At 47.0% G+C, this 22,500-nt stretch overlaps 1 pseudogene; it reads left to right on the forward strand.

The window, feature by feature from the left end:
- Nucleotides 1-22,500, forward strand: part of LOC139567223 (small conductance calcium-activated potassium channel protein 3-like) — a 61,572-nt pseudogene that overhangs the window by 11,207 nt on the left and 27,865 nt on the right.

Genomic DNA, 22,500 nt, shown 5'->3' on the forward strand with positions numbered 1-22,500 from the left:
CTCTCTCAGCTGTGTAGAGAAAGCCAGAGAGGTGTTCCCTCAGAGTTGAGAGCACAGTCTAGGAAAGTGTGTGTGTGTGTGTGTGTGTGTGTGTGTGTGTGTGTGTGTGTGTGTGTGTGTGTGTGTGTGTGTGTGTGTGTGTGTGTGTGTGTGTGTGTGTGTGTGTGTGTGTGTGTGTGTGTGTGTGTGTGTGTGATTGAGAGAGAGAGAGAGAGAGAGATGTGAGATCCTTGTCCTAGTTTTTATCTCTCACTTCAAGGGATTTCCATGCTGCAGGCCTTGCAAGGCGTTTCCCACCCTATTTGTGAGTGTGTGTGTGCACGTATGCGTGTGTCCTCTCCATCACTGTGTCCTGTGGTGTGTAGTGTAGCCTGTCTCTCTCCTCCCTGAGGTGGGCTTTCTCCTCACAGGTAGAACTCGCCCCTAACCACAGATCTAGGATAAGATTACCCTACTGCTAATCCCAGCCTTATCCATTAGGGGGATAAAAAATATCTGACCCTGTATGAGTGCTTAGGGAAAACATCTACTGTACCTCCTTTTTGTTCCTCCCGCTGGGGAGTGGTGCCTCTGGGCTTGTTTGGTCATGTCTGTTTATGTTCTGTGTGCCTCTGGGCTTGTTGGTCAGGTCTGTCTCTGTTCTGTGTAATTCTGGGCTTGTTTGGTCAGGTCTGTCTCTGTTCTGTGTGACTCTGGGCTTGTTGGTCAGGTCTGTCTGTGTTCTGTGTGACTCTGGGCTTGTTGGTTAGGTCTGTCTATGTTCTGTGTAATTCTGGGCTTGTTTGGTCAGGTCTGTCTCTGTTCTGTGTGACTCTGGGCTTGTTTGTCAGGTCTGTCTGTGTTCTGTGTAACTCTGGGCTTGTTTGGTCAGGTCTGTCTCTGTTCTGTGTGACTCTGGGCTTGTTTGGTCAGGTCTGTCTCTGTTCTGTGTGACTCTGGGCTTGTTGGTCAGGTCTGTTTGTGTTCTGTGTAACTCTGGGCTTGTTTGGTCAGGTCTGTCTCTGTACTGTGTGACTCTGGATTGGCCTGTTGGTGTCTGCTTATGTCTGTGTCTTGTTCTGTATTAGAGACATCTGCAGTCAGGGACTTAACACGATTACTCAGCAGCCACCATGGCCATGGGAGTTTGGCCAGGGAGATGGAGGACATGAGAGGGGGAGGGGGTGAACGCTCATCTGGGGGAAGAGTGGAAACTGCACATCTTATCAGAGAGCACAGTATTCTACAGAAGACCATTAGAGTTTCAAGTCGCTCTCCTTCCCCCTCTCTCCTATTTCTGTCTCTCTATCTCTTTCTCCTGCTCTCTCTCATTTCCTGTCTCTGTCTCACTCCTTTCCTCTCTTTCTCTCCTTCCTTTTAAAATCTTTTTTAAACAATACAAAACATCCACATATCAACAACAACATACAGACTCTCACCAACATCCACAACATCGCCCCTGCCCAGAGCCATCACAACATCACCCCTGCCCAGAGCCATCACAACATCACCCCTGCCCAGAGCCATCACAACATCACCCCTGCCCAGAGCCATCACAACATCGCCCCTGCCCAGAGCCATCACAACATCACCCCTGCCCAGAGCCATCACAACATCACCCCTGCCCAGAGCCATCACAACATCACCCCTGCCCAGAGCCATCACAACATCACCCCTGCCCAGAGCCATCACAACATCACCCCTGCCCAGAGCCATCACAACATCACCCCTGCCCAGAGCCATCACAACATCACCCCTGCCCAGAGCCATCACAACATCACCCCTGCCCAGAGCCATCACAACATCACCCCTGCCCAGAGCCATCACAACATCACCCCTGCCCAGAGCCATCACAACATCACCCCTGCCCAGAGCCATCACAACATCACCCCTGCCCAGAGCCATCACAACATCACCCCTGCCCAGAGCCATCACAACATCACCCCTGCCCAGAGCCATCACAACATCACCCCTGCCCAGAGCCATCTGCTCATACTCCCATCTCCAGTGCCCACATCATACTCCGTCACATGGCCTCAAACTGCACCATTTTGTTTCTCTCCGTCGCCCACACACTTTCAGCATTTAGATAACAAAGCATTTGAACTTTCCATTGGGTTAACGATGGAGGATTGGTTGATTTTTGTTGTTGTTGATTTTTTGTTGTTTTTCAAGATGATCGGGTATCACTGCACCCTCATATGCCATGTCTTGAAATAAACAGAGAGACAGATTAAAAGTACATTTACATTGTAATACTTCTGACAGCCAACTTTTAATTTTACATTTTTTATATTTCACGTTTATTTAACCAGGTAGGCTAGCTGAGAACAAGTTCTCATTTGCAACTGTGACCTGGCAAAGATAAAGCATAGCAGTTCGAGACATACAACAACACAGAGTTACACATATATACAGTGTGTGCAAATGAGGTAAGATAAGGGAGTTAAGGCAATAAATAGGCCATGATGGCGAAGGAATTACAATATAGCAATTAAACACTGGAATGGTAGATGTGCAAAAGATGAATGTGCAAGTAGAGATACTGGGGTGCAAAGGAGCAAGATAAATAAATAAGTACAGTATGGGGATGAGGTAGTTGGATGGGCTGTGCTGTAGAATTTGTTAATTTTTGTATTTTGTGTAACAGATTCTATACATTAGTTTATACTGGATTAAGCATACATTTTAGTTACCTGTAATCTCGTTAGTTATGTTCCAACTTTACCTCCATCTTGTGCCAATATCAGTTATTTTTATGTTTTGGTTCCAATTTTTATATTTTTTTCTAGGAGATTGTCAGTTGGATAGGCTCTCTGCAAGGTTTTGTATATCTTAGATATCATATGAATATCCTTTTCTGACTGAAATAGGAATCCCTCAAGATTACGCTGATGTCCAAAAATGTTTAAATATACATTTCTTGATATTAAACTTTTAAGTTGCATTTGAAAATATCTACATTGGTCAGTCCAAAATTGCTCTTTAATTCTGTATTACCAAGTCATTTACAGTTTCTATTCCTTTAGTATTCCATGTGGACCAATTTATCTGTACATTCTGAAAAGCTATCCAAAGATTGTTTTTTGGGAGTGATATTGATTCTTGTATAATGTTTCATTTTCTTCCATATTGTTATAGTGTTCTAAACTAGGAAGTTGTTCATGTTCTTAGCTGTCACGCCCTGACCATAGATTGCTTTGTATGTTTCTATGTTTTGTTTGGTCAGGGTGTGATGTGGGTGGGCATTCTATGTTGTAGTATGGTTCCCAATCAGAGGCAGGTGTCAGTCGTTGTCTCTGATTGGGAGCCATATTTAGGTAGCCTGTTTTCCTTTGGGTTTTGTGGGTGGTTGTATCCTGTGTTAGTGTTTTCACCATACGGGACTGTTTCGGGTTGTTTGTTTTGTATTTTTGTTATTTCGTTCAGTGTTCTGTTTGATTGATTAAATATATCATTATGGACACTTACCACGCTGCGTATTGGTCCGATCCTTGCTACTCCTCCTCAGACGAAGAGGACGAAACCCATTACAGAACCACCCACCAAAAAAGGACCAAGCAGCGAGTTCTGGACTCCTGGACATGGGAGGAGATTTTGGACGGTAAAGGACCCTGGTCACAGGCTGGGGAATATCGCGGCCCCAAGGCAGAGCTGGAGGCAGCGAAAGCTGAGCGGCGGCGATATGAGGAGGCAGCACGGCAGCGCGGCTGGAAGCCCGAGAGGCAGCCCCAAAAATGTATTGGGGGGAGCACACGGGGAGTGGGGCTAAGTCAGGTAGGAGACCTGAGCCAACTTCCCGTGCTTACCGTGGAGAGAGATGGTCCGGGCAGGCACCGTGTTATGCGGAGAAGCGCACGATGTCTCCAGTACGTGTGCTTAGCCCGGTGCGCTACATTGCCGCTCCTCGTATCGGCTGGGCTAGAGTGGGCATCGAACCAGGTGCGATGAAGCCTGCTCAGCGCATCTGGTCTCCAGTACGTCTCCTCGGTCCGTGTTATATGGCACCAGCCCTACGCACTGTGTCTCCCGTGGGTCTGCACAGCCCAGTGCGTCCTGTGCCTGCGCCCCGCAAGTGCCGGGCTAAAATCATCATCCAGCCAGGACGGGTTGTGCAGGTCCTTAGTTCGAGACCTCCAGTGTGCCTCCACGGACCGGTCTATCCTGTGCCTCATCCAAGAACCAGGCCTCCAGCAGATCTCTCCAGCCTGGTGAGTACTGTGCCTGTTCTAAGAACCAAGTCTCCTGTGTGTCCCTCCAGTCCGGACGCTCCAGAGCCTCCCTCCAGTCCGGACCCTCCAGAGCCGCCCGTCTGTCCTGAGCCGCCAGAGCCTCCCTCCAGTCCGGACCCTCCAGAGCCGCCCGTCTGTCCTGAGCTGCCTGAGCCGCCCGTCAGTCCAGATGCGCCTGAGCCGCCCGTCAGTCCAGAGGTGCCTGAGCAGCCCTTCAGTCCAGAGGCGCCTGAGCCGCCCTTCAGTCCAGAGGAGCCTGAGCCGCCCTTCAGTCCAGAGGTGCCTGAGCCGCCCTTCAGTCCAGAGGCGCCTGAGCCGCCCTTCAGTCCGGAGCCGCCCTTCAGTCCGGAGCCGCCCCTCGGTCCGGAGCCGCCCTTCGGTCCTGAGCCGCCCTTAAGTCCTGAGCCGCCCCTCGGTCCTGAGCCGCCCCTCGGTCCTGAGCCGCCCCTCAGTCCGGAGCCGCCCCTCAGTCCGGAGCCGCCCCTCAGGCCAGAGGCGCCCCTCAGTCCAGAGGCGCCCCTCAGTCCAGTGGCGCCCTTCAGTCCGGAGCTGCCCCTCAGTCCGGAGCTGCCCCTCAGTCCAGAGGCGCCCCTCAGTCCAGAGGCGCCCCTCAGTCCAGTCGTGCCCTTCAGTCCGGAGCTGCCCCTCAGTCCGGAGCTGCCCCTCAGTCCGGAGCTGCCCCTCAGTCCAGAGGTGCTCCTCAGTCCAGTGGTGCCCTTTATTAGGGTCCCCAGTCCTAGGTCGGCGGCGAGGGTCGCCGCGCCAAAGACGCCACTTAAGGGGGCTAAGACAGTGGTGGAGTGGGGTCCACGTCCCGCGCCAGAGCCGTCACCGCAGACAGATGCCCACCCAGACCCTCCCCTATAGGTTCAGGTTTTGCGGCCGGAGTCCGCACCTTTGGGGGGGGTACTGTCACGCCCTGACCATAGATTGCTTTGTATGTTTCTATGTTTTGTTTGGTCAGGGTGTGATGTGGGTGGGCATTCTATGTTGTATGTCTAGGTTGTCTATTTCTGTGTTTGGCCTAGTATGGTTCCCAATCAGAGGCAGGTGTCAGTCGTTGTCTCTGATTGGGAGCCATATTTAGGTTGCCTGTTTTCCTTTGGGTTTTGTGGGTGGTTGTATCCTGTGTTAGTGTTTTCACCATACGGAACTGTTTCGGGTTGTTTGTTTTGTATTTTTGTTATTTCGTTCAGTGTTCTGTTGATTGATTAAATATATCATTATGGACACTTACCACGCTGCGTATTGGTCCGATCCTTGCTACTCCTCCTCAGACGAAGAGGAAGAAACCCGTTACATTAGCTTTATCCTTTGAAAATAGACACGTAAAAAGATTCTGGGGATGAGCATGCACATCTTCAATATGTACTCATTGTTCCTCTTTAGTGAATTTAACTATATGCTATGACATCATTTTTTGGAATTTTCCAAGCTGTTTAAAGGCACAGTCAATTTAGTGTATGTAAACTTCTGACCCACTGGAATTGTGATACAGTGAAATAATCTGTCTGTAAACAACTGTTGGAAAAATGACTTGTGTCATGCACAAAGTAGATGTCCTAACCGACATGCCAAAACTATAGCTTGTTAAAAAGACATTTGTGGAGTGGTTGAAAAACGAGTTTTAATGACTCCAACCTAAGTGTATGTAAACTTCCAACTTCAACTGTATGCTCAGCACTTGTTGGCTGCTTTTCCCTCAATCTGCGGTTCGACTCATCCCAAACCATCTCAATTTGTTTGAGGTCGGGGGATTGTGGAGGCCAGGTCATCTAATGCAGCACTCCATCACTCCCTTGTTGGTAAAATAGCCCTTACACAGCCTGGAGATGTGTAACAAATGATAGTCCAACTAAGCCCAAACCAGGTGGGATGGCGTATCACTGCAAAATGCTGTGGTAGCCATGCTGGTTAAGTGTGCCTTGAATTCTAAATAAATCACAGGCAGTTTCACCAGCAAATCACACCTCACAAAGACACAGTGGTTGGAACCAAAAATATCAAATCTGGACTCCAGACCATTGCTCGTGCTTCTTGGCCCAAGCAAGTCTCTTCTTATTATTGGTGTCCTTTAGTAGTAGTTTCTTTGCAGAAATTCGACCATGAAGGCCTGATTCACACAGTCTCATCTGAACAGTTGATGTTGAGATGTGTCTGTTACTTGAACTCTGTGAAGCAATTATTTGGGCTGCAATTTCTGAGGCTGGTAACTGATCTGTTCTTGCCATAAAATGGACTTGGTCTTCTACCAAATAGGGCTATCTTCTGTATACCCCCCCCCCCCCCACCACCACCTTGTCACAACACAACTAAATGGCTCAAACTTTTAAGAAGGTACAACTTTTAATTGAAATGCATTCCAGGTGACTACCTCATGAAGCTGGTTGAGAGAATGCCAAGAGTGTGCAATGCTCTCATCAAAGAAAAGGGTGGCTATTTGAAGAATCTCAAATATAAAATATATTTAGATTGGTTTAACACTTTTTGGGTTACTACATGATTCCATAAGTGTTATTTCATAGTTTTGATGTCTTGTAGAAAATAGTAAAAATAAAGAAAAACCCTTGAATGAGTAGGTGTAACTTTTGACCGGTAGTGTATATCTATATTTTGTTACCCCCCTTTTCTCCCCAATTTCGATCTTGTCTCATCCTCCGAAACATGACCTGCTTAACCCGGAAGCCAGCCGCACCAATGTGTCACATTATTGATACATCTATATGTTGTTTTTTAGCGTTTAGTATTCAACTGAAACATGTTCTTCTATTTGTTTGTAAGTGTCTATTTTTAATAAACCCTGTTTGATTGATATGTATGAAGTCTGGTAAGACTTTTGACATTTTTTTGCTTATAAGCTTTGTTATTATATTATTGTCACAATTTATTAAACTTATGGGTCTATAATCAGCAGGGGACTCACCCAGATTTATCTGGTTTTAATATAAATGAAATAAGTGTTTGATACGTGGCACTCCTTCCGTCTCTCTGGTCTGTTGTTACAGCAGCGTCCCTAGCAGAGCAGGGCTGGAGAAGGGGAGGTGGGGGATCTGGGGGGTAAGAGGAGGGTGAGGAGGATGGAAGGAGAAGTTTTACACACACACACCTAGAGCACACACACACTCCCAAAGCACATACAGTCAGTGGCTGTGGACAGGAGTGGGTGAGAGGGGGAGGCAGGGTGAGGGAGGGGTTAGATGGGGTTGTCAGGCCGGGAGCCAAAGAGGGTTTAGAGGTGTCCTATTATAGCGCACAAGGAGACATCCGCTAGCTAATCCCCTGCCAGTTTACACCTTCACCTGTGAAAAGGCCTCACCTATCTTTGGCCTTCATAATTTCCTCTGCTCACTTTCCTCCATCTATTCCTCGCTCTCTCTCTCTTTGCCTGTTCTTTATTTCCACACGCCTTCTATCTCATCCCTCCCTCCTGCCTATTCCCTTTTCCCTCTGTGGGTTTTGACCACTGGTACTGTACCCCACTAGTTAACACAGCCACAAAGTCAGATTCCTCAGCCACAAAGTCAAAATGGTCAAATTGTCAAAAGTCAAATGTGCTTTTTGGTCTTAATTTGAGGTTATGGTTAGGCATAAGGTTAGCAGGTGGTTAATGTTAGGCTTAAGGTTAGGGTAAGGTTTCAAATTAAATTTTAAGAAGATAAAAGGTACAAATGGGTGGGGTTATGCCATAATTATGACTTTGTGGATGTGTTAACTAGTGACGACACTCCCTCCCTCCCTCCCTCCCTCCTCCCTCCCTCTCCCTCCCTCCCTCCCTCCCTCCCTTCTTCTCCCACTTCCCTCCCTCTCTCCCTCCTCCTCTCCTACTGTTCTGTGGTGTAAGCCCAGTGGTGCTCAGTCATTCCCATTGACAGATTACCTTCTTAATGGAATTTAAATATTTAGTTTTTCCTTGTGGCGATTCATCCAGGAAAAGAGTGACAGCAGCAGGAGGAAGAGGACGAAGAGGAGGGAGGACTGTGTAGAGGTGTGTGGAATGAAGAGGAAGGGGGAGGGAGGGAGAGAGAGAAGGAGGGATGGTAATTTCCTCTGATGGTGCGAGTCTGAATCACTTCTGTTTGGATTTGTTTGGATGTCATTCAGAAAGAGCGAGGGAGGATCTGGGGAAGAGAGAGAAAGAGGGAGGGAGGATCTGGGGAAGAGAGAGAAAGAGGGAGGGAGGTTCTGGGGAAGAGAGAGAAAGAGGGAGGGAGGATCTGGGGAAGAGAGAGAAAGAGGGAGGGAGGATCTGGGGAAGAGAGAGAAAGAGGGAGGGAGGATCTGGGGAAGAGAGAAAGAGGGAGGGAGGATCTGGGGAAGAGAGAGAAAGAGGGAGGGAGGATCTGGGGAAGAGAGAGAAAGAGGGAGGGAGGATCTGGGGAAGAGAGAGAAAGAGGGAGGGAGGATCTGGGGAAGACAGAAAGAGGGAGGGAGGATCTGGGGAAGAGAGAGAAAGAGGGAGGGAGGATCTGGGGAAGAGAGAAAGAGGGAGGGAGGATCTGGGGAAGAGAGAGAAAGAGGGAGGGAGGATCTGGGGAAGAGAGAAAGAGGGAGGGAGGATCTGGGGAAGAGAGAGAAAGAGGGAGGGAGGGAGGATCTGGGGAAGAGAGAAAGAGGGAGGGAGGATCTGGGGAAGAGAGAGAAAGAGGGAGGGAGGATCTGGGGAAGAGAGAGAAAGAGGGAGGGAGGATCTGGGGAAGAGAGAAAGAGGGAGGGAGGATCTGAGGAAGAGAGAGAAAGAGGGAGGGAGGATCTGGGGAAGAGAGAGAAAGAGGGAGTGAGGGATAGAAGAGCGGCAGTGTCACACGATCAGTTTGCAGACAAGAGAGATGTTCTGTAAGTGTGAATGAGTTGTGTGTGTGTTGGGGCTGTGATGGGCTTCCCTCTGACTCAATGGAAAAGCACAGTGCCATTAGTGTGCACAGACACACACACACACACACACACACACACACACACACACACACACACACACACACACACACACACACACACACACACACACACACACACACACACACACACACACACACACACACACACACACACACACACACACACGCACACAACTTCTGTACTGTACTCTCTCTCACTCTCTTTGACTCTCACACACAGGATCTTTCTCTCTATTCCTTCCCGTTGTCTCTATCTCTTCCCCTGTGTCCCTACCTCTATTTCCCTCCCTCCCCCCCTCCCTCTCTCTCTCTTTATCTCTTTCTCTCTGGCTGGGGATTCTAATTAAGCTTGGCTGGTCTTTGATGTTGTCGCCTTGGCAACAGTCACCATGACGAGGCTAGGTCTGCAAAACACCCGCTCTCACTCTCGTTCTCTCTCTCTCTCTCTCTCGCTCGCTCTCTCTCTCTCTCTCTCTCTCTCTCTCTTTCATGCACACATACACACACACTGACTGACATGCAGCATTCACAAATCATTTTACCTACAATACACGAGTGTGCAGAACACAATGACTCCTTGCGACACACACCAACGACATGATGAATGCTCCTTTAGTCTTTTCACCAGTGGCACCAGTTGCATGCTACACTGTCACGCAAACAGAGACATCTAGTCTGAAAGCTGAAAGTCTATTTGTGCTTTCTATCCAGCACTGATCCACAGCTGGTTGTGTCTGTAAATGCACTGAATGTCATTCTGCTACTAGAGCACAGGGAGCGTCACTAGCCTGGATGCCTGGGTGACTGTGTCTGCTTTCAACCAGGCCACAGGCTGTAGCTGTCTCACCAAGGTAAGTTGGCTGGAGCAGACACAGACACCTGGGCTAGAATGTTACCACTACTGAACTCTCTTTTAGTGTCACATTTCAGTTTAACTATCTGTATCATTCCTTCTCTCTCTCTCTCTCTCTCTCTCTCTCTCTCTCTCTCTCTCTCTCTCTCTCTCTCTCTCTCTCTCTCTCTCTCTCTCTCTCTCTCTCTCTCTCTCTCTCTCTCTCTCTCTCTCTCTCCCTCTCTCTCTCTCCCTTGCTCTCTCGCTCTCTCTCTCTCTCTTTACACCTCATCCCCCCCTCTCTCTCTCTTTCTCTCTCGCTCCTCTCTCTCTTTACCCCCCCACTCTCTCTTGCTCTCTCTCTCTCTTTCTCTCTCTGTCTGTCTTTCTATCTCTCTCTCCCTATCCCTTGTTCTTCAGTCTGGTAGTGGTTGTACATTAAATCCTGCTACAGTGCAGGCCAGTTGAGGCCCCTCCAGATGAGTTGTGACTTCTGGTTGGTCCTGTACTGTGTTAGTTCTGTTGGTTGACCCTCTCATAGTGTTTGTTGTGTATGATGAGACAAAGTGTGTGGGATAAAAACCTCTCCAGATGAATCATGTGGATACAGTAAGAGCTGCTCTCTCTCTCTCTGCTCAACTCTGACTGTTCCTCTCTGCCCACCAGCATCTGTTCAACCTTTCATTTAAAACAGGGACTTCCCTACCTCGCTCCATCTCTCGCTCTCTACCTGTCTGTCTCTCCTCTTTCTCTGTCTCCCTTCTTTTTCTCTCTTTCTCATTCCCTGCCTTCTCTTTTTCCCTATCTCTAGCTCCTCCCTCTCTCTCCTTCTCCATATCTCCCCCCTCTCTCGTATTCTCTCTTCATCCCCCCCCCGTCTGTCTCTTCCTGAAGGGGATGGTCTCTACTAAAACCCTGCTCTTAGCTCTTCCTCATAACAACCGCCCCGGCGACAGTATCAACAGTAACCACAGCAATTAAGAAAGCAAACAACATCAACTGAGCAGGAAAAAAACAGCAATTAAAGCATTATGGCTAGAATGTGTTCATAATGATGCCAGAAATACATCCATAATGATGTCTCAAAGTAATGCTGTGACTGGGATAATGGGATCACTTAGGTTACTGGGGTGTTAGCAGACAGTTAGCAGGCAGTTAGCAGGCAGTAAGCTGAGAGTTAGCAGACAGTTAGCAGACAGTAAGCTGAGAGTTAGCAGACAGTTAGCTGACAGTAAGCTGAGAGTTAGGAGACAGTTAGCAGACAGTTAGCTGAGAGTTAGCAGACAATTAGCTGAGTTAGCTGAGAGTTAGCAGACAGTTAGCAGACAGTTAGCTGAGTCTTAGCAGACATTTAGCTGAGAGTTAGCAGACATTTAGCAGACAGTTAGCTGAGAGTTAGCAGACAGTTAGCAGACAGTTAGCCTCCAGTTAGCAGACAGTTAGCAGACAGTTAGCAGACAGTTAGCTGAGAGTTAGCAGACAGTTCGCAGACAGTTAGCCTACAGTTAGCAGACAGTTAGTAGACAGTTAGCAGACAGTTAGCAGACATTTAGCTGACAGTTAGCTGACAGTTAGCAGACAGTTAGCTGAGAGTTAGCAGACAGTTAGCAGACAGTTAACCTACAGTTAGCAGACAGTTAGTAGACAGTTAGCAGACAGTTAGTAAACAGTTAGCAGAGAGTTAGCAGACATTTAGCTGACAGTTAGCTGAGAGTTAGCAGACAGTTAGCCTACAGTTAGCAGACAGTTAGCCTACAGTTAGCAGACAGTTAGAAAACAGTTAGCAGACAGTTAGCAGATATGTAGCTGCCAGTTAGCAGACAGTTCGCTGAGAGTTAGCTGCCAGTTAGCAGACAGTTAGCAGACATTTAGCAGACAGTTAGCCTACAGTTACCAGACAGTTAGCAGACAGTTAGATGACAGTTAGCAGACAGTTCGTTTTATATGAGGGAAAGGGGAACAAAGCAGTCTAAACATCAACAGTGTCACTACATTCTAACAGCTTCCTCTCAGCAAATCAATGATAAATCCACTGTGATTATGCAAAGCCATTATTTTGACTACTACAGGCACTAACACTGTAATCATGTACCAAACTACTGATAATGATGATGATGGTGACCATGATGATGATGTCGACGCTCATTACTAAGTAATTAAAAAGTGGTTAAAATGCTACCTCCGCTCTAACCAGCCCTCGTTCTATCTTCCTGTCCCTTGTTCCTCCTCTTCCCTACCACAGCTCTTCGTCATCGACAACGGAGCAGACGACTGGCGCATCGCCATGACGTTGAATCGGGTGTTGCTGATATCGTTGGAGCTACTGGTGTCGGCGGTGCATCCGGTGCCCGGGGACTTTAAGTTCCAGTGGCGGGCACGTCTGGCGTTCTCTTACGCCCCGTCCCAGGCTGAGGCTGACCTGGACATGGTGCTGAGTGTTCCTATGTTCCTCCGCCTCTACCTCATCGCCCGCGTCATGCTGCTGCACAGCAAACTGTTCACTGATGCCTCCTCGCGGAGCATAGGGGCCCTCAATAAGGTGTGTGTGTTCACTGATACCTCCTCGCGGAGCATAGGGGCCCTCAATAAGGTGTGTGTGTTCACTGATGCCTCCTCGCGGAGCATAGGGGCCCTCAATAAGGTGTGTGTGTTCACTGATACCTCCTCACAGAGCATATGGGCCCTCAATAAGGTGTGTGTGTTCACTGATGCCTCCTCACGGAGCATATGGGCCCTCAATAAGGTGTGTGTGTTCACTGATACCTCCTCACGGAGCATATGGGCCCTCAATAAGGTGTGTGTGTGTTCACTGATGCCTCCTCACGGAGCATAGGGGCCCTCAATAAGGTGTGTGTTTTCACTGATGCCTCCTCATGGAGCATAGGGGCCCTCAATAAGGTTTGTGTGTTCACTGATGCCTCCTCACGGATCATAGGGGCCCTCAATAAGGTGTGTGTGTGTTCACTGATGCCTCCTCACGGATCATAGGGGCCCTCAATAAGGTGTGTGTGTTCCCTGATACCTCCTCACGGATCATAGGGGCCCTCAATAAGGTGTGTGTGTTTCCTGATCCCTCCTCACGGAGCATATGGGCCCTCAATAAGGTGTGTGTGTTGACTGATACCTCCTCACGGATCATAGGGGCCCTCAATAAGGTGTGTGTGTTTCCTGATCCCTCCTCACGGAGCATATGGGCCCTCAATAAGGTGTGTGTGTTGACTGATACCTCCTCACGGAGCATAGGGGCCCTCAATAAGGTGTGTGTGTTCACTGATGCCTCCTCACGGAGCATAGGGGCCCTCAATAAGGTGTGTGTGTTCACTGATGCCTCCTCACGGAGCATAGGGGCCCTCAATAAGGTGTGTGTGTTCACTGATACCTCCTCACGGAGCATAGGGGCCCCTAATAAGGTGTGTGTGTTCACTGATACCTCCTCACGGAGCATAGGGGCCCCTAATAAGGTGTGTGTGTGTTCACTGATACCTCCTCACGGAGCATAGGGGCCCTCAATAAGGTGTGTGTGTTCACTGATACCTCACGGAGCATAGGGGCCCTCAATAAGGTGTGTGTGTGTGCCGGGGGCTTTGTTGTTCACTCTTTCTCTTCACTCATTATGTCTCACTCCTTCCATCTTGCCTTTCTCTCATCCTGTGTTTCTCAATCTATTTCTCTCCTCCTGTGTCTCTCACTATTTCTTTCTCTCCTCCTGTGTCTGTCCAATGAAGTATGAATGATTGATTGATGTCTGCCTTGCTGTCTCAGCTTCTCACATTCCCAATAATTCAGACTGAATCCTCCCCTGTCAGGTAACTGAGGACAGTAATGACAGAGACTAAATCCTCCTCTGTCAGGTAACTGAGGACAGTAATGACAGAGACTAAATTCTCCTCTGTCAGGTAACTGAGGACAGTAATGACAGAGACTAAATCCTCCTCTGTCAGGTAACTGAGGACAGTAATGACAGAGACTAAATCCTCCTCTGTCAGGTAACTGAGGACAGTAATGACAGAGACTAAATCCTCCTCTGTCAGGTAACTGAGGACAGTAATGACAGATATGCAGCAGGAATAATAAGGCAGAAGGGTGCTTCCTTATCCCCTACATAGTGCACTACTTGTATCCAATGCCCATAGGGAATAGGGTGCCATTTGGGACGAAACCTATGAGAATGAAATGCGGGGAAATTATTGAGAGAATTGGCGAATGAGAGTGAGAGAGTGAGTAGTGGGTATTACATGAGTGAGGTCAATAGTAAAGCGATAAAAGAAAGAGTGAGATATGATAGAGGGAATAGTACAATGAGACTGAGATAAGGAGATGTAGACCTAATAGAAAGAGATGTAGACAGAGAGAGAGAGAGAGAGATACCATTTTAAAACACTCTACAACACCGTTCAAATTGACACAAATGCAGAACAATGCCAAATTCATGAGAAGTTGAATGGATTAGAAAAAGCTATAAAGGACAATCAAAATCCACTGGACTCCCCAATTACTGACCAGGAGCTCTATAAGAAACTTCAGGCTCTCAAATTTAAAAAGGCATGCGGACCTGATGGCATCCTAAATGAGATGCTCAAACTCACTAGTGCAAAATTTCAATTGGCTATATTAAAACTGTTTAATTTGATCCTGAGTGTAGGGTATTTCCCTGACATCTGGAATCAAGGACTCATAACCCCAATCTTTAAAAACGGAGACAAATTTGACCCTAACAATTACAGAGGCATTTGTGTGAACAGTAACCTGGGGAAGGTTTTCTGTAGTATTATAAATGTAAGAGTTCTAAACTTCCTTAATAAGCACAATGTCTTGAGTAAAAGCCAAATTGGATTTATACCAAAACATCGCACGACTGATCATATTTACACCCTACACACCCTGATAGATAAACATGTCCACCAAAATAATACCAAAATATACGCTTGCTTTATCGACTTCCAAAAAGCATTTGATTCTATTTGGCATACAGGACTGTTCTACAAAGTTATTGAAAGTGGTGTAGGGGGTAAAACATATGACATAATTAAATCAATGTAAATGGCAATACGTGCAGCATTAAAATTGGCAAGAAAATAACAGCATTCTTTAACCAGGGGCGGGGCCTTCGTCAGGGTTGTAATCTGAGCCCTGCACTCTTCAATATTTACATCAACGAATTGGCCACTATTCTAGAAAAATCCTCAGCCCCTGGTGTTAGTCTCCATAATTCAGAGGTTAAATGCCTACTCTTCGCAGATTACCTATGCCTGCTGTCACCCACAGCACATGGCCTACAGCAGAGCCTGGACCTGCTAGAGCAGTACTGCCAGACCTGGGCCCTGGCAGTAAACCCCAAAAATACTAAAATAATGATTTTCCAGAGAAGATCCAGATCTCAGGGAATTAGACCAAAGTTCTCAATTGGTACAAAATATATAGAGCACTGCACACACTACAATTACTTAGGTTTAAAAATAAGCTCAACTGGACACCTTAATGAGGCAGTGAATGAACTGAGAGAGAAAGAACGCAGGGCATTCTACGCCATTAAAAAGCAAATTCAAATTGAAATACCTATTAAAATTTGGCTAAAACTAATTGAATATGTCATTGAACCAATTGCACTTTATGGCAGCGAGGTGTGGGGTCCACTTGCAAAACAAGATTTCATCAAATGGGACAAACATCCCATTGAAACCCTGCATGCAGAGTTCTGTAAGATTCTCCTACATGTCCAGAGGAAAACTACAAACAATGCATGCAGGGCAGAATTAGGCAAATATCCACTAATAATAAAAACTCAAAAAATAGCAATTAAGTTTTGGAAACATCTAAAATACAGTGACCCCCTCTCATATCACTACCAAGCCCTGCAATGCCAAGAGCTGAGCAAAGAAAAGAGTCCCCTCATCCAGCTGGTCCTGGGGCTGAGTTCACAAACTTGTTCTACTAACACACTGAAGCCTCAGGACCAGAACATCCAATCAATCAGAATAAACCAAATTACAACACAGTCAAAACAAAACTATATTGCTTATTGGGAAACACAAGCACAAACACAAAGCAAAATGCAGTGCTATCTGGCCCTAAATCGACAGTACACCGTGGCTAAATATTTGACCATGGTTACTGATCAAAACCTTAGAAAAACCTTGACAAAGTACAGGCTCAGTGAGCACAGCTTTGCCATTGAGAAGGGTAGACACAGGAAAACCTGGCTCCCTGTAGAGGAAAGGCTGTGCAACCACTGCACAACAGCAGAACCTGAGACGGAGCTGCATTTCCTGACAAAATGTCAAAAATCTAAAACGATTAGAGAGTGTCATTTCCCCAAATTTGAAACTCTTATTCAAGGTTTCAAAGACCTCTCTGATGAGAATAGGCTACCCGTCCTGTTGGGGGAGGACGCAGAGAGCTGTGGGTTGGCAGCGCACTACATTGCTGCCTGCCATAAGTTGAGGGACGGTGTCTGACAGACCAATCAACCTGCACATGTACTCTACTGTATGTTTATTGTTATTGTTCAATGTATGGTTATTTTGACACTTGGTTATTGTTGTTACTGTTGTCCCGTTGACAATTTTGATTCTCATTTTATATTGTAAATAAGCTTTGGCAATATGTACACTGTTACGTCATGCCAACAAAGCAAATTTAATTTAATTTAATTGAATTGAGAGAGAGAGAGAGAGAGAGAGAGGGAGAGAGGGAGAGAAAGAGAGAAATAGAGAGAGTGAGTGAGAGAGAGGGAGAGTGAGTGAGTGCGAGAGAGAGAGAGAGTGTGAGAGAGGGAGTGAGAGAGAGAGAGCGAGAGAGAGTGAGAGAGGGAGAGAGTGAGTGAGAGAGAGAGAGAGAGAGAGAGAGAGAGAGAGAGAGAGAGAGAGAGAGAGAGAGAGAGAGAGAGAGAGAGAGAGAGAGAGAGAGAGAGAGAGAGAGAGAGAGAGAGAGAGAGAGAGCGAGAGAGAGAGAGAGTGTGACAATGTATTAGATGAGTAATGTGTTAGATAGTGAGTAGGGTTGTAATATGTCCTTCAGGATATGGCTGAATGAGATGTGATGAGGGGAGCTGCTGTATGTGGATCTCCTGGTGTTCTACTAGATTAACCCTCATTTATCAGCTCTTAACACTTCAAAGGTTGAACCAACTACTGCTGAATGGACCGTTAATATGACCTGTTTCATTTATTACCATCAATATGACCTGACATGATTAAAACATGATCAGGACCATGGAGGACGGAATCCCAACGTGAGAGTTTTCACGTAAATCATGTGTTGTCAACAAGGGCTTTGAGATAATATGATGTGTAGTAATACAGGTTCAAAAGGCCGCAGGCTCCATTCCAGGAAGGCCGTCCCATTCAGTTGGTGTTTGAAGGTGCACTTTAACACAGTTTATGTATGTTTGTGTACAGATTATATATAGTTGATGTCGGAAGTTAACAAACACTTAGGTTGGAGTCATTAGAACTCGTTTTTCAACCACGCCACAAATTTCTTGTTAACAAACTATAGTTTTGGCAAGTCGGTTGTGGCATCTACTTTGTGCATGACACAAGTAATTTTTCCAACAATTGTTTACAGACAGATTATTTCACTTATAATTCACTGTATCACAATTCCAGTGGGTCAGAAGTTGACATACACTAAGTTGACTGTGCCTTTAAACAGCATGGACAATTCCAGAAAATTATGTCATGGCTTTAGAAGCTTCTGATAGGCTTCTGAGTTGTACCTGTGGATGTATGTCAAGGCCTACCTTCAAACTCAGTGTCTCTTTGCTTGACATCATGGGAAAATCAAAAGAAATCAGCCAAGACCTCCGAAAAATAATTGTAGACCTCCACAAGTCTAGTTCATCCTTGGGAGCTATTTCCAAACGCCTGAAGGTACCGCGTTCATCTGTACGAACAATGGTACGCAAGTATAAACATCATGGGACCACACAGCCGTCTTACCGCTCAGGAAGGAGACGCGTTCTGTCTCCTAGAGATGAACGTACTTTGGTGTGAAAAGTGCAAATCAATCCCAGAATCAGCAAAGGACCTTGTGAAGATGCTGGAGGAAACAGGTACAAAAGTATCTATATCCACAGTAAAACGAGTCCTATGTTGACATAACCTGAAAGGCCGCTCAGCAAGGAAGAAGCCACTGCTCCAAAACTGCCATAAAAAAGCCAGACTACGGTTTGCAACTGCACATGGGGACAAAGCTCGTACTTTTTGGAGAAATGTCCTCTGGTCTGATGAAACAAAAATAAAAATAAATGGCCATAATGACCATCGTTATGTTTGGAGGAAAAAGGGGGAGGCTTGCAAGCCGAAGAACACCATCCCAACCGTGAAGCATGGGGGTGGAAGCATCATGTTGGGGGTGGAAGCATCATGTTGTGGGTGTGCTTTGCTGCAGGAGGTACTGGTGCACTTCACAAAATAGATGGCATCATGAGGGAAGAAAATGATGTGGATATATTGAAGCTACATCTCAAGACATCAGTCAGGAAGTTAAAGCTTGGTTGCAAATGGGTCTTCCAAATGGACAATGACCCCAAGCATACTTCCAAAGTTGTGGCAAAATGGCTTAAGGACAACCAAGTCAAGGTATTGGAGTGACCATCACCAAGCCCTGACCTCAATCCTATTGAAAATTTGTGGGCAGAACTGAAAAAGCGTCTGCGAGCAAAGAGGCCTACAAACCTGACTCAGTTACACCATCTATTCTCAGGTGGAATGGGCCAAAATTCACCCAACTTACTGTGGGAAGCTTGTGGAAGGCTACCTGAAACGTTTGACCCAAGTTAAAAAAAATTAAAGGCAATGCTACCAAATACTAATTGAGTGTATGTAAACTTCTGACCCACTGGGAATGTGATGAAAGAAATAAAAGCTGAAATAAATCATTCTCTCTACTATTATTCTGACATTTCACATTCTTAAAATAAAGTGGTGATCCTAACTGACAGGCAATTTTTACTAGGATTAAATGTCAGGAATTGTGAAAAACTGAGTTGAAATTTATTTGGCTAAGGTGTATGTAAACTTCCGACTTCAACTGCGCGTTATATACGTTATCGATGACATCTAACACTGTGTATGTGTGCGTGTGTTATGTGCGTGTGTGCGTTACATCTGCGTGTGTGCTTGCGTGCATGTGTGCGTGCTTTGCAGGTGCACTTTAACACAAGGTTTGTTATGAAGACTCTGATGACCATCTGTCCAGGCACTGTTCTCCTGGTCTTCAGCATCTCACTGTGGATCATCGCTGCCTGGACCGTACGAGTGTGTGAGAGGTACGTGTGAGAGAGGAGTAGTGGAGTTTTGGCTCTCTCTCTCTCTTTTACTCTTTCCCTTTCTCTCTCTCTCTCTCTCTCTCTCCTTCTCTCTCTCTCTCTTTCTTTTTCTCTCTTTCCCTTTCTCTTTCTCGCTCTCTCTTTCTCTGTCTCTTTCTCTCTCTCTCTCTTTCTCGCTCTCTCGCTCTCTGTCTCTTTCTCTCTTTCCCTCTCTCTCGCTCTCTCTCTCTCTCTCTCTTTCTCTCTCTCTCTCTCTCTCTCTCTCTCTCTCTCTCTCTCTCTCTCTCTCTCTCTCTCTCTCTCTCTCTCTCTCTCTCTCCCTCTCTCTCTTCCCAGGTATCATAATGCCCAGGATGTGACCAGTAACTTCCTGTCTCTCTCTCCCTAGGTATCATAATGCCCAGGATGTGACCAGTACCTTCCTGTCTCTCTCTCCCTAGGTATCATAATGCCCAGGATGTGACCAGTAACGTCCTGTCTCTCTCTCCCCAGGTATCATGATGCCCAGGATGTGACCAGTAGCTTCCTGTCTCTCTCTCCAGGTACCATGATGCCCAGGATGTGACCAGTAACTTCCTGTCTCTCTCTCCAGGTATCATAATGCCCAGGATGTGACCAGTAACTTTCTGTCTCTCTCTCCAGGTATCATGATGCCCAGGATGTGACCAGTAACTTCCTGTCTCTCTCTCCCCAGGTATCATAATGCCCAGGATGTGACCAGTAACTTCCTGTCTCTCTCTCTCCAGGTATCATGATGCCCAGGATGTGACCAGTAACTTCCTGTCTCTCTCTCCAGGTATCATGATGCCCAGGATGTGACCAGTAACTTCCTGTCTCTCTCTCCCTAGGTATCATAATGCCCAGGATGTGACCAGTAACTTCCTGTCTCTCTCTCCAGGTATCATGATGCCCAGGATGTGACCAGTAACTTCCTGTCTCTCTCTCCAGGTATCATGATGCCCAGGATGTGACCAGTAACTTCCTGCCTCTCTCTCCAGGTATCATAATGCCCAGGATGTGACCAGTAACTTCCTGTCTCTCTCTCCAGGTATCATGATGCCCAGGATGTGACCAGTAACTTCCTGTCTCTCTCTCCCCAGGTATCATAATGCCCAGGATGTGACCAGTAACTTCCTGTCTCTCTCTCCAGGTATCATGATGCCCAGGATGTGACCAGTAACTTCCTGCCTCTCTCTCCAGGTATCATAATGCCCAGGATGTGACCAGTAACTTCCTGTCTCTCTCTCCAGGTATCATGATGCCCAGGATGTGACCAGTAACTTCCTGTCTCTCTCTCCCCAGGTATCATAATGCCCAGGATGTGACCAGTAACTTCCTGTCTCTCTCTCCCTAGGTATCATAATGCCCAGGATGTGACCAGTAACTTCCTGTCTCTCTCTCCAGGTATCATGATGCCCAGGATGTGACCAGTAACTTCCTGCCTCTCTCTCCAGGTATCATAATGCCCAGGATGTGACCAGTAACTTCCTGTCTCTCTCTCCCTAGGTATCATAATGCCCTGGATGTGACCAGTAACTTCCTGTCTCTCTCTCCCCAGGTATCATGATGCCCAGGATGTGACCAGTAACTTCCTGTCTCTCTCTCCAGGTATCATGATGCCCAGGATGTGACCAGTAACTTCCTGTCTCTCTCTACCAGGTATCATAATGCCCAGGATGTGACCAGTAACTTCCTGTCTCTCTCTCCAGGTATCATGATGCCCAGGATGTGACCAGTAACTTCCTGTCTCTCTCTCCCCAGGTATCATAATGCCCAGGATGTGACCAGTAACTTCCTGTCTCTCTCTCTCCAGGTATCATGATGCCCAGGATGTGACCAGTAACTTCCTGTCTCTCTCTCCCCAGGTATCACGATGCCCAGGATGTGACCAGTAACTTCCTGTCTCTCTCTCCCTAGGTATCATAATGCCCAGGATGTGACCAGTAACTTCTTGTCTCTCTCTCCAGGTATCATAATGCCCAGGATGTGACCAGTAACTTCCTGTCTCTCTCTCCCTAGGTATCATGATGCCCAGGATGTGACCAGTAACTTCCTGTCTCTCTCTCTCTCTCCCCAGGTATCACGATGCCCAGGATGTGACCAGTAACTTCCTGTCTCTCTCTCCCCAGGTATCATAATGCCCAGGATGTGACCAGTAACTTCTTGTCTCTCTCTCCAGGTATCATAATGCCCAGGATGTGACCAGTAACTTCCTGTCTCTCTCTCCCCAGGTATCATGATGCCCAGGATGTGACCAGTAACTTCCTGTCTCTCTCTCCCCAGGTATCACGATGCCCAGGATGTGACCAGTAACTTCCTGGGGGCGATGTGGCTCATCTCTATCACCTTCCTGTCTATTGGCTACGGAGACATGGTGCCTCACACGTACTGTGGCAAAGGAGTCTGTTTACTAACCGGCATCATGGTACCACCATGTTTATGGTTGTGTGTATTTTGTGTGTTTCAATGTCACCCCTTTCTCTTTCTTTCTGAGATTCTTTCTTCTTGTCCACCTCCCTCCCTCTCTTTCTCTCTGTCCTCCTATCTCCCTCCCTCTTTCTCTCTGTCCTCCTATCTCCCTCCCTCTCTTTCTCTCTGTCCTCCTATCTCCTGTCCTCTCTTTCTCTCTGTCCTCCTATCACCTGTCCTCTCTTTCTCTCTGTCCTCCTATCTCCTGTACTCTCTATCGCTCTGTCCTCATATCTCCTGTACTCTCTATCGCTCTGTCCTCCTATCTCCCTCCCTCTCTTTCTCTCTGTCCTCCTATCTCCTGTCCTCTCTTTCTCGCTGTCCTCCTATCACCTGTCCTCTCTTTCTCTCTGTCCTCCTATCTCCTGTACTCTCTATCGCTCTGTCCTCATATCTCCTGTACTCTCTATCGCTTTGTCCTCCTATCACCTGTCCTCTCTTTCTCTCTGTCCTCCTATCTCTCTCCATCTCTTTCTCTCTGTCCTCCTATCTCCTGTCCTCTCTTTCTCTCTGTCCTCCTATCACCTGTCCTCTCTTTCTCTCTGTCCTCCTATCTCCCTCCCTGTCTTTCTCTCTGTCCTCCTATCTCCTATCCTCTCTTTCTCGCTGTCCTCCTATCTCCTGTCCTCTCTTTCTCTCTGTCCTCATATCTCCTGTACTCTCTATCGCTCTGTCCTCCTATCTCATGTCCTCTCTTTCTCTCTGTCCTCCTATCTCCTGTACTCTCTATCGCTCTGTCCTCATATCTCCTGTACTCTCTATCGCTCTGTCCTCCTATCTCATGTCCTCTCTTTCTCTCTGTCCTCCTATCTCCTGTCCTCTCTT

This window comes from Salvelinus alpinus, unplaced genomic scaffold, assembly GCF_045679555.1.
Source record: "Salvelinus alpinus unplaced genomic scaffold, SLU_Salpinus.1 scaffold_82, whole genome shotgun sequence".
Taxonomy (NCBI): domain Eukaryota; kingdom Metazoa; phylum Chordata; class Actinopteri; order Salmoniformes; family Salmonidae; genus Salvelinus; species Salvelinus alpinus.